Source organism: Triticum dicoccoides, chromosome 7A (assembly GCF_002162155.2).
Source record: "Triticum dicoccoides isolate Atlit2015 ecotype Zavitan chromosome 7A, WEW_v2.0, whole genome shotgun sequence".
Lineage (NCBI taxonomy): Eukaryota > Viridiplantae > Streptophyta > Magnoliopsida > Poales > Poaceae > Triticum > Triticum dicoccoides.
This window is the reverse complement of record NC_041392.1, coordinates 52,143,514-52,157,046: the sequence shown is the minus strand read 5'-3', so window position 1 is coordinate 52,157,046 and position 13,533 is coordinate 52,143,514.

Below are 13,533 nucleotides of genomic sequence, written 5' to 3'. Positions count from 1 at the left end.
AAGAAGAAAAAAGAGGAGAAGAAGAAAGCAATAGAGGAGAAAAGAGAAAATAGAATATATATTCTATTTTTCTTTTCTTCTCCTCTATTCCTTTCTTCTTCTCCTCTTCTTTTTCTTGTTTTTTCCTCTTCTTATTTATTTCTTCTCTTCTTCCTCTCCTCTTCTTTCTTTCTTCCTCTTCTTATTTTCTTCTAAATTTTAGCATATTCTAAATTTTCTTCTAACTTTCTATATATAAACAAAAATCTTTCTATGAACAAAATATTCTTGTTTCTTCCTCTTCTTTCTATGAACCAGAAAAATTACATATATGGAAAAAGATTAGTACACATATGAACAAAAAATACACATATACATACACATAGCCATTCACATAGCCACATACATACACATATACATTATATATATATGAACAAAAACTAATAAAAATGAAGGGCGCGTAGGGGCGGCGGCACGGCAGGGCAGGGGAGGTGCGTGGTGGGGCGGCGTGTGGCGGCAGGGAAGGGTAGGGGCGGCGCAGGGCGGCAGCGCGCGAAGGGCATGGGCGGCGGCGACGGCGGCCAGTACAAGGGGAGGAGCAGGGGAACGGGCGGCGCTCACAGCGAGGTGGCGTCGACGACGAGGAAGGATCGGAGACGGCGGACGGTGAAGGCGCGCTCGGGGGCGAGGGCAGGGGCGCGCGGGCTCAGGGGGCTGCGGACGGCGTCGATCTGGGCAGCCTTGCGGCGTCGATGAGCTTGGCATCATCGGGCGGGCCGGGGGGAAACTGCGAGATGAGAAGTGAAATTTTCACAAGTCCTGCTTATATACCAAGAGCATTGGTCCCGGTTGGTGGCACCAACCAGGACCAATGCCCCCCTTTAGTCCCGGTTGGTGCCACCAACCGTGACCAAAGGTCAGTTTTCAGCAAGCCAAAGGGCGGGAAGCGGAGGCCTTTGGTCCCGGTTGGTGGCACCAACCGGGACCAAAGGCCTTGTGCTGCTGCGGCGTCGAAAGTATAGTCCCACCTCGCTAGTTGAGAGGGGTGCGCAGTGGTTTATAAGCCCCACTGCTGCACCCCTCTCGAGCTTCTCTCCATTGCCGGCTTGCGGGCCTAATTGTCACTGCTATGCCTGTGGGCCTACTGGGCCTCCTGCGGGCCTGAATCCTGGCCCTTGGATGGGTTTCTAGTCGTATTCAGGCCGTGGGGGCCCAGTAGGTGGCATTTTTTTGTTTTTTTTGTTGCTTTATTTTACTTTCTTTTGTTGTTTGCTTTATTTTTTTAATTCTTTATGCTTTTAGTTTTAGAAAAATTATAAACTTTCTGTTAGTGCCATTAGTTTTCAAATTTGAAAACACTTTTTTTTTGTTTTCTTTGTTGCTTTATTTATTTTATTTTGTTTCTAGTTACAACAAAATAATTATTGTTGCTATTTTTTCCAGTTTTTTTGTTTTGTTTTTTGCACTATTTATTTTCTTTATTTTGCTTTAATTTTAAATTCTGTTTGCTTTTAGGTTAGCAAAATTATAAACTTTCTGTTAGAGCCATTAGTTTTAGAAAAATTATAAACTTTCTGTTAGTGCCATTAGTTTACAAATTTGAATAGTTAAAATTTAAATTCTTTGAAATTTGTGTGAATCACGAGTTTGTGATTAACTTACTAAAAAAATGAGAATAGATGCGCTTATAGAGAAAATTCGACCTAAATTCATACTAAATTTCTATGAATTTTAGAAAGGTTCACTATGAATTTAGGTTAAACTTTTCTCCATTAGGGCATCTATTTTCACTTTGAGAGGAGCTAAACAAGGCAGAGAGGGAAGGGCTTATAAACCGGTGTGAGCCCCCTTCCGTTGGCGAGGTGGGACTAAACTCTGCCCGCAACGAGGACCAACCCTTTAGTCTCGGTTTGTGGCACAAACCGGGACTAATGGTCATGGGACAGGGGCGAGGAGCAAAATTATAAACTTTCTGTTAGTGCCATTAGTTTTAGAAAAATTATAAACTTTCTGTTAGTGCCATTAGTTTTCAAATTTGAATAGTTAAAATTTGAATTCTTTGATATTTGTTTGAATCACAAGATTGTGATTAACTTTACTTTTTCTAGTTTTTTTTTGTTTTTTCCATTATTTATTTTCTTTTTTTTGTATTTTTTAATTCTTTTTGCTTTTAGGTCAGAAAAATTATAAACTTTTTGTTAGTGCCATTAGCTTTAGAAAAATTATAAACTTTCTGTTAGTGCCATTAGTTTTCAAATTTGAATAGTTAAAATTTGAATAATGGTATTACGAGGGCCGAACCATAAGACATGAAAGCATTTCAAATGAACTCTGAAAAAGTGGAAAGTTGGCATGGAATCATAATTTCACCCACATAGCATGTGCATGTACAAAACGGACAATGGTAGCATGTTCGTGTGTTACAAAGTTGGCATGGTATCATCATAATAGTTGTGGGAGAAAGTCTTCACTTTTTCTTCGCTTGTGTCATTTGCTTATTGCGCCGTGACCATGGATAATCTTCATTGTTTATCAGGATGCTTGGGTCAGCCTTGACATTAATGGGAGGAATTTCATGAAACTTTTCATAATCTTTAGACATGTGTGTCTTGCCGTCCACTCCCAGGACGTCCCTTTTTCCTGAAAGAACTACGCGGCGCTTTGGCTCATCGTATGGTGTATTCGCTTCCTTATCTTTTCTTTTTCTCGGTTTGGTAGACATGTCCTTCACATAGATAACCTGTGCCACATCATTGGCTAGGACAAACGGTTCGTCAAAGTACCCAAGATTTTTCAGATCCACTGTTGTCATTCCGTACTGTGGGTCTACCTGTACCCTGCCGCGTGACAGATTGACCCATTTGCACTTAAACAAAGGGACCTTAAAATCAGGTCCGTAGTCAAGTTCCCATATGTCCACTATGTAACCATAATATGTGTCCTTTCCGCTCTCGGTTGCTGCATCAAAGCGGACACCGCTGTTTTGGTTGGTGCTCTTTTGATCTTGGGCGATCGTGTAAAATGTATTCCCATTTATCTCATATCCTTTGTAAGTCAATACAGTCAAAGATGGTCCCCTGGACAACAAGTACAACTCATCACAAACAGTGTTGTCACCTCTGAGACGTGTTTCCAACCAACTGCTGAAAGTCCTGATGTGTTCACATGTAATCCAGTCGTCGCACCGCTCCGGGTGTTTGGAGCGGAGACTGTTCTTGTGTTTACCGACATACGGGGTCACCAAGGTAGAGTTCTGTAGAACTGTGTAGTGTGCTTGAGACCAAGAATATCCGTCCCTGTATATTATTGAGTCTCTTCCAAGAGTGCCTTTTCCAGTCAGTCTCCCCTCATACCGTGATTTAGGGAGACCTATCTTCTTAAGGCCAGGAATGAAGTCAACACAAAACCCGATAACATCCTCTGTTTGATGGCCCATGGAGATGCTTCCTTCTGGCCTAGCGCAGTTACGTACATATTTATTTAGGACTCCATGAACCTCTCAAAGGGGAACATATTGTGTACAAATACAGGCCCCAGGATGACAATCTCGTCGACTAGATGAACTAGGACGTGCATCATGATATTGAAGAAGGATGGTGGGAACACCAACTCGAAACTGACAAGACATTGTGCCACCTAACTCCTTAGCCTTGGTACGATTTCTAGATCGATCACCTTCTGAGAGATTGCATTGAGGAATGCACATAGCTTCACAATGGCTAATCGGACGTTTTCTGGTAGAAGCCCCCTCAATGCAACTGGAAGCAGTTGCATCATAATCACGTGGCAGTCATGAGACTTTAGGTTCTAAAACTTTTTCTCTGGCATATTTATTATTCCCTTTATATTCGACGAGAAGCCAGTCGTGACCTTCATACTGAGCAGGCATTCAAAGAAGATTTCTTTCTATTCTTTTGTAAGAGCATAGCTGGCAAGACCTTTATACTACTTCGGAGGCATGCCGTCTTTTTCGTGCAAACGTTGCAGGTACTCCTGTGCCTTAGGTGTATCTTTTGTCTTCCCATACGCGCCCAAGAAGCCTAGCAGGTTCCCGCAAAGGTTCTTCGTCACGTGCATCACGTCGATTGAAGAGCGGACCTCTAGGTATTTCCAGTAGGGTTGGTCCCAAAATATAGATTTCTTCTTCCACATGGGTGTGTGTCCCTCAGCGTCATTCGGAACAGCTAGTCCACCAGGACCCTTTCCAAAGATTACTTAGTGTAAATCATTGACCATAGCAAGTACGTGATCACCGGTACGCATGGCGGGCTTCTTCCGGTGATCTGCCTCGCCTTGGAAATGCTTGCCTTTCTTTCGACATTGATGGTTGGTCGGAAGAAATCGACGATGGCCCAGGTACACATTCTTCCTACATTTGTCCAGGTATATACTTTCAGTGTCATCTAAACAGTGCGTGCATGCGTGGTATCCTTTGTTTGTCTGTCCTGAAAGGTTACTGAGAGCGGGCCAATCGTTGATGGTCACGAACAGCAACTCCTTAAGGTTAAATTCCTCCTGTCTGTGCTCATCCCACGTATGTACACCGTTTCCATTCCATAGCTTTAAAAGTTCTTCAACTAATGGCCTTAGGTACACATCAATGTCGTTGCCGGGTTGCTTAGGGCCTTGGATGAGAACTGGCATCATAATGAACTTCCGCTTCATGCACATCCAAGGAGGAAGGTTATACATACATAGAGTCACGGGCCAGGTGCTGTGATTGCTGCTCTACTCCCTGAAAGGATTAATGCCATCCGCGCTTAAAGCAAACCATACATTCCCTGGGTCCTTTGCAAACTCATCCCAGTACTTTCTCTCGATTTTTCTCCACTGCGACCCGTCAGCGGGTGCTCTCAACTTCCCATCTTTCTTTCGGTTCTCACTATGCCATCGCATCAACTTGGCATGCTCTTCATTTCTGAACAGACGTTTCAACCGTGGTATTATAGGAGCATACCACATCACCTTCGCAGGAACCCTCTTCCTGGGGGGCTCGCCGTCAACATCACCAGGGTCATCTCGTCTGATCTTATACCGCAATGCACCGCATACCGGGCATGCGTTCAGATCCTTGTATGCACCGCAGTAGAGGATGCAGTCATTAGGGCATGCATGTATCTTCTCCACCTCCAATCCTAGAGGGCATACGACCTTCTTTGTTGCGTATGTACTGTCGGGCAATTTGTTATCCTTTGGAAGCTTCTTCTTCAATATTTTCAGTAGCTTCTCAAATCCTTTGTCAGCCACAGCATTCTCTACCTTCCAATGCAGCAATTCCAGTACAGTACCGAGCTTTGTGTTGCCATCTTCGCAATTGGGGTATAACTCTTTTTTGTGATCCTCTATCATGCGATCGAACTTCAGCTTCTCCTTTTGACTTTCGCATTGCGTCCTTGCATCAACAATGACCCAATGGAGATCATCATCATCGGGCACATCATCTGGTTCCTCTTGATCTTCAGCAGCTTCACCCGTTGCAGCATCAATGGGCATAACGTCTGGTTCCTCTTGATCTTCACCAGCTCCCCCCGTTGCAGCATCACCGTATTCAGGGGGCACATAGTTGTCATTGTACTCTTCTTCTTCGCCGTCTTCCATCATAACCCCTATTTCTCCGTGCCTCGTACAAACATTATAGTGTGGCATGAAACCCTTGTAAAGCAGGTGGGAGTGAAGGATTTTCCGGTTAGAGTAAGACCTCGTATTCCCACATTCAGTGCATGGACAACACATAAAACCATTCTGCTTGTTTGCCTCAGCCGCATCGAGAAACTCATGCATGCCCTTAATGTACTCGTAGGTGTGTCTGTCACCGTACATCCATTGCCGGTTCATCTGCGTTCATTATATATAATTAAGTGTCCAAATTAATAGAAGTTCATCATCACATTAAAACCAAAGTGCATACATAATTCTCATCTAACAACATATAGATCTCCACAGCATCTAATTAATTAAACCATACATTGAAACTATGTAAAACATTTCAATGCGAAAACAAATGTGATCATAATCGCAACCAAGGTAACAATTGATCCAACGACATAATGATACCAAGCCTTGGTATGAATGGCATATTTTCTTAACTTTCTAATCTTCAAGCGCATTGCATCCATCTTGATCTTGTGATCATCGACGACATCTGCAACATGCAACTCCAATATCATCTTCTCCTCCTCAATTTTTTTTATTTTTTCCTTCAACAAATTATTTTCTTCTTCAACTAAATTTAACCTCTCGACAATAGGGTCGGTTGGCATTTCCGATTCACATACATCCTACATAAATAAAATCTATGTCACGTTGGTCGACATAATTTTCATAAACAATAAATGAACCAATAGTTATAAAGATAATATATGTACCACATCCGAATCATAGACAAGACGAGGGCCGACGGGGGCGGATACCAAAACCATCGCACTATATAAGATGCAATAATAAAAGTAAGAAAATAATACAAGTATCTATGTAAACATACAAGTAAGAATATTTTTCCTTTCAGAAAGAAGATAAGAACAAGAGGCTCACCACGGTGGTGCTGGCGATGAGCTCGGCGCGGGTGATCGACGGTGGTGAAGACGGGGACGGGGCATGACGGACCGCTAAACCTAGACAAATATTATGGAAAATGGAGCTTGGAGGTCGATCTTGGAGAGGAGAAAGCTTAAGTAGTGTGGCTCGGGCATTCCATCGAAAAACAGGGAAAAACAGAGCACTGGGGTGCTCTGCTCGCGAGCGAGGGGTATATATAGGCACCTCGTTGGTCCCGGTTGGTGACATGAACCGGGACTAAAGGGGAGCCTTTGGTCCCGGTTCAAGCCACCAACGTGGCCCGGCTGGCCCCCTGGGCTCGCGAACCGGGACCAATGCCCCCATTGGTCCCGGTTCTGGACTGAACCGGGACTACTGGGCTGACCCGGCCTGGACCAAAGCCCTGTTTTCTACTAGTGATATATGTTGATCACTATGAGGAACTTGAAAGATGAAAGAACCAAGATTTTTCCCTCAACTACGAGGGGAGGTAAGGAACTACCATCTAGCTATGCACTTGATTCACCTTGTGTTATGAGTAAATTTGCGACACCTACACCTGTTATTGATTCTGATATGTTGCATGTTATTGATGATGCCACTTCTGCTATGCATGATGCTTATGATGAAACTACTTCTATGCTTGATAATACTGTGCCATTAGGTGAATTTCTTGATGAACAACTTGCTAGGGTTAGAGAGAATGAAATTAATAAAATAGATAATATTGATGAAAGTGATGATGAAGATTCTCCCCCTAGATATGAATTGCCTAATGTGCCTGAGGGTTATGTTATGGATGAAGAAACTACTAGAGACCATTTTGCTTGCAAAGATAGATATGATCTTAAGAAACTGTTAGCTAAGTTGAAAGAAAAGTCTTTGAATGCTAGAATGAAATATGACCCTACTTTTGCTACATCACCTATCTGCATTTCTGACAAGGATTATGATTTCTCTATTGATCCTGAGTTAATTACTTTGGTTGAATCTGATCCTTTTTATGGCTATGAATCTGAAACTGTTGTGGCACATCTTACTAAATGGAATGATATAGCCACCCTATTCACTCATGAGGAAAAAAATCGTTACTACTATATCATTAAGTTATTTCTGTTCTCATTAAAGGGTGATGCTAAAACATTGTTTAATTCTCTTGCTCCTGATTGTGTGCATAGTCCCCAGGATATGATTTATTACTTCTCTGCTAAATATTTCCGCGCTCATAAGAAACAAGCTGCCTTAAGGGAAATATATAATTTTGTGCAAATTGAAGAAGAGAGTCTCCCAAAAGCTTGGGGGGGGGGGGCTTCTACGATTACGTAATGCTTTTCTTGATTACCCTCTCAAGAAAAATGGAATACTTGATATCTTTTATAATGGGCTAAACCGATGCTTCCAGAGACCACCTGGATAGTTGTGCTGGTTGTGTTTTCAGGGAAAGAACTATTGTGCAAGCTGAATTTCTATTGAATAATATATTTTGTAATGATAATGATTGGACTCCTCCTGAACCAACTCCTAAGCCAACTCCGAAGAAAAGGGGTATTCTATTTCTCAGTCCTGAAGATATGCATGAGGCAAAGAATTATATGAAAGAAAAGGGTATTACAGATGAAGATGTTAAGAATTTACCACCTATTGAAGATATGCATGGTCTTGATAACCCGACACAGGTAGTGAATGTAAATTCTCTCTATAGATTTGATGAAGGTGATATTCCTCATAATAAGTTTGCTAGCCAATGCTTGGATGAGTTTGATAATTTTATTGTTAAACAAGAAAACTTCAATGCTTATGTTGGTAGACAATTGAAACATAATGCTTATATGATTGAACACTTGAGTGATTATATGTCTAGAGTTAAAGGTCACCTTAGACTTATTAGTAAACATGCTTCTATGGTAACCACTCAAGTAGAACAAGTGCTTAAAGCACAAGATGATTTGCTCAATGAATTAAATAATAAGAAAAATGATAATGATGTTAGAGTTATGACTAGAGGGGGTAAAATGACTCAGGAACCTTTGTATCCCAAGGGCCATCCTAAGAGAGTTGAGCAAGATTCTCATAGAACTAATGTTGATGCACCTAGTCCTTCTAAGAAGAAGAAAAAGAAAAATGATAGGACTTTGCATGCTTCTAGTGAACTTGTTGTTGACACACCTAAGAATCCCAATGATATTTCTATTTCTGATGCTGAAACACTATCTGGTAATGAACATGAACCTAGTGATAATGCTAATGATGATGTTCATATTGATGCTCAACCTAGCAATAACAATGATGTAGAGATTGAACCTGTTGTTGATCTTCATAACCCACAATCAAAGAATCAATGTTATGATAAGAGAGACTTCGTTGCTAGGAAGCACAGTAAAGAAAGAGAACCATGGGTTCAGAAACCCATACATTTTCCTCCTAAACCATCCAACAAAAAGGATGATGAGGATTTTGAGCGCTTTGCTGAAATGATTAGACCTATCTTTTTGCGTATGTGTTTCACTGATATGCTTAAAATGAATCCTTATGCTAAGTATATGAAAGATATTATTACAAATAAAAGAAAGATACCGGACGCTGGAATTTCCAACATGCTTGCCAATTATACTTTTAAAGGTGGAATACCAAAGAAACTAGGAGATCCCAGAGTACCAACTATACCATGCTCCATTAAAAGAAACTATGTTAAAACTGCTTTATGTGATCTTGGAGCCGGCGTTAGTGTTATGCCTCTCACTTTATATCGTAGACTTGATTTGAATAAGTTGACACCTACTGAAATATCTTTGCAAATGGCCGATAAATCAACTGCTATACTTGTCGGTATCTGTGAAGATGTTCCTGTTGTGGTTGCAAACATGACTATTTTAGTTTACTTTGTTATTCTTCATATTCCCGAGGACGAACGTATGTCTATTATCCTTGGTAGACCCTTTTTGAATACAGCTGGGGCTGTTATTGTTTGCAACAAAGGCAATGTCACTTTTCATGTTAATGGTAAAAGAAAGAACCTCAGGTCCACAGTATCAATTCTATTGGAAAAATTTCAACGATTACTATTGGAGGTTTTGAATTCCCTCTTCCTACTGTCAAGAAGAAATATGATATTCTTATTGTTGGGGACATGCATATCCCTGTTGAGGTAACCTAGTGTTATTCGAAAAGTCTCCGGTTTCATGCGATTGGGAAAGAGTTTGTTAACAAGACTTGATCAACCTTGTTAGTGGATTCCTTTTGATGAGCATGAGATGGATGAAGTTAGAAAGCACAACTCTCTGTACCCTCCTTTTAATTTCTGTTATTTAGATTAAATAAAGAAAAAATATTATTCTTTGTCTGTATTCTGAATTATCCTTGCAATAAAAATACCTCAAAAATAAAAGTTCTCCAAATGTCCTGAAAATAAAATATGATTTTTTGTTGAATACTAGCGAAAAGGCCCATACGTTGCAACGATACGAAATGAAAATGGTTATAAACTCAAAATACATTTTACTATTTAAATAATGCTGGAGGTAGCATAACAATATTAGATGTAAATGAAAGTACCAAGGACCATATTCTTGACACAAAGAGTGAAAATTCGCTAATACTTCAAGAAAGAAAAGAAATCCCCTGAGGTTAGAAGCAAAATGATGGACCTCATGTTCATGCTTCACTTGTGAAGTTAACGTGAAGATGACATCAAAACAGGAAGTAAAAAAATCAAAGATATTAAAAGTGTTAGTAATCAAAGGAGATAAGCAACGTCCAACAAAAAGAGAAAACATTAATATTCTGAGTAATTGCGTACCAGTCACACCTTAAACCATTTGCTACACAACGATTGTCACATATAAGGAGTAAGTATATTTCCTTTTTTGCGAAAAACTTTCAATATATTCATCTTCCATTATCTATTTCCCTTTTTCTTTTACTAAACATATGTACACTGTTTATCATGCCTACTTTTCTAGATCACAACCGATGTCTTGGCCTGCGTGCCACTTGTAGTATCTTTGTCTGTTCAACTTGTGGAATATTGTAATTTAAAAAACATGTGGAATATTAGCACATTTTGGACCCATTCCAGGCCTTGTGCATGAATGCCGATTTAATCAGTCTCTTTAATTAATAATCGGCCTCCATTAAATCCATCAATCTGCCTTTAATTAATCCCTCCGTTCCATATATGAGCGAGATTTAATTGGGGTCTTTCTCCCATAATTCAGGATTGCTGGGATTTGATCTGGTCTCTCTCCCATTAATTTCACCAAACCATCTCTCTCCCTATAATTTTCCCTTTCATTCCTTTAATGTATGAGCGCCCGATTTAATTCTCCTTTCTAGTTCCTCCGTGTATATATATAATTCCTCTTCTCCCGTAGTTCCTTCTTTTTGGGAAGCATGATCGCTATGTATGCATATCCTCGCTACTTCTACATGTAAACAAGACTTGTCTCAATTGGTGGCAGCGCTCAACATTGAAGTGGAGGTCGTGAGCTCGATCCCCCGTGAGCAATTATTTTTCTCCACCTTCTTTATTTTCACAATAGTCTGATAGTGGGATGAGGCTCAATGTGGCGATGTGGCCCAAGCACTTGATGTAGGAAGGTTTGTGACGGACTGGACCAAATCTTTAGTGAGTACCCCAAACTAGTACCACCTCGTTTATATTACGATTTTGTCCACACAAATTTTAAAAGCATATTATGACATGAGAAGAAAGCGTATTGTGATGGTGAACCCGACAAAGTGAATCCATGCTTTATTATTAGGGAGAGATTTAAGAATTTCTGGCACTAAGAAAACACCAGGGGCGCTCACCATTTGTCCATGAGGGTACAGGGCGCGCCGACCCCCCTTGGGCTGCGCTCCCTACCTCGTGGGCCCCATGTGGCCCCCCTCCACTTATTCCAGCACCCACACACTTCGTCTTCCTCCAGAAAAAAATCACCCCGTAGGTCAAACCCGTGTTCTAGTACATCTTGCTGCCATTTTTGATCTCCTTGCTCAAAGCTCCATTGACAAAACTGTTTTGGGGGATTGTTCTTCGGTATGTGACTCCTCCCATGGTCCAATTAGTTTTTGTTCTCGTGTGTTATTTATTGCAAATTTTTGCTGCTCAGGTGACCCTGTTCTTGGGCTTGCATGTCAAATTTATATGGTCAAAAGTAGTTTTAATGCATGGTATAGCCTCTAGGCACTTGTGGGAGTAGTTGCTATCAATCTTGTTGAGTTTGGTTCAATTTTACTTTGAGTCACTAAAATTTCAGAAATTTTTCAGAGAAAGAAAAATGCATAGTGATACCTCTTGAGCACTGCGTTGGTTTTCCCTTGAAGAGGAAAGGGTGATGCAGCAAAGTAGCGTAAGTATTTAGCTTAGTTTTTGAGAACCAAGGTATCAATCCAGTAGGAGGCTACGCGCGAGTCCCTTGCACCTACACAAAACAAATAAATCCTCGCAACCAACGCGATAAGGGGTTGTCAATCCCTACACGGTCACTTACGAGAGTGAGATCTGATAGATATGATAAAATAATATTTTTGGTATTTCTATGATAAAGATGCAAAGTAAAACAAAAGTCAGTGAAAAAAACTAAGTGTTGGAAGATTAATATGATAGAAGATAGACCCGGGGGCCATAGGTTTCACTAGTGGCTTCTCTTAAGAACATAAGTATTTTATGGTGGGTGAACAAATTACTGTTGAGCAATTGAAAGAATTGAGCATAGTTATGAGAATACCTAGGTATGATCATGTATATAGGCATCACGTCAGAGACAAGTAGACCGACTCCTACCTACATCTTCTACTATTACTCCACACATCGACCGCTATCCGGCATGCATCTAGAGTATTAAGTTCATAAAAACAGAGTAACGTTTTAAGCAAGATGACATGATGTAGAGGGATAAATTCATGCAATATGATAAAAACCCCATCTTGTTATCCTCGATGTCAACAATAGAATACGTGCCTTGCTGCCCCTACTGTCACTAGGAAAGGACACCACAAGATTGAACCCAAAGCTAAGCACTTCTCCCATTGCAAGAAAGATCAATCTAGTAAGCCAAACCAAACTGATAATTTGAAAAGACTTGCAAAGATAACCAATCAAACATAAAATAATTCAGAGAAGATTCAAATATTGTTCATAGATAAACTTGATCACAAACCCACAATTCATCGGTCTCAACAAACACACCGCAAAAGAAGATTACATCGAATAGATCTCCATGAGAGAGCGGGGGAACATTGTATTGAGATCCGAAAAGAGAGAAGAAGCCATCTAAATAATAACTATGGACCCGAAGGTCTGAGGTAAACTACTCACACTTCATCGGAAAGGCTATGGTGTTGATGTAGAAGCCCTCTATGATCGATGCCCCCTCCAGCGGAGCACCGGAACAGGCCCCAGGATCCGATCTCGTGGATACAGAAAGTTACGGTGGTGGAATTAGGGTTTTGGCTCCGTGTTTGATCGTTTGGGGGTACGTAGGTATATATAGGAGGAAGGAGTACGTCGGTGGAGCAACAGGGGGCCCAAGAGGGTGGAGGGCGCGCCTGAGGGGTATGCGCGCCCCCTACCTCGTGGCCTCCTGGTAGATTTCTTGACGTAGGGTCCAAGTCCTCTTGATCATGTTCATTTCGAAAATCACGTTCTCGAAGGTTTCATTCCGTTTGGAATCTGTTTGATATTCCTTTTCTTCGAAACCCTAAAATAGGGAAAAAACAGCAATTCTGGGCTGGGATACGTTGGAGACGTATCAAGCATCCCCAAGCTTAATTCCTGCTCGTCCTCGAGTACGTAAATGATAAAAACAGAATTTTTGATGTGGAATGCTACTAGGCATAATTTCAATGTAATTCTTATTAATTGTGGCATGAATATTCAGATCCGAAAGATTCAAGACAAAAGTTCAAAATTGACATAGAAATAATAATACTTCAAGCATACTAACTAAGCAATTATGTCTCTTCAAAATAACAAGGCCAAAGAAAGTTATCCCTACAAAATCATATAGTCTGTCTATG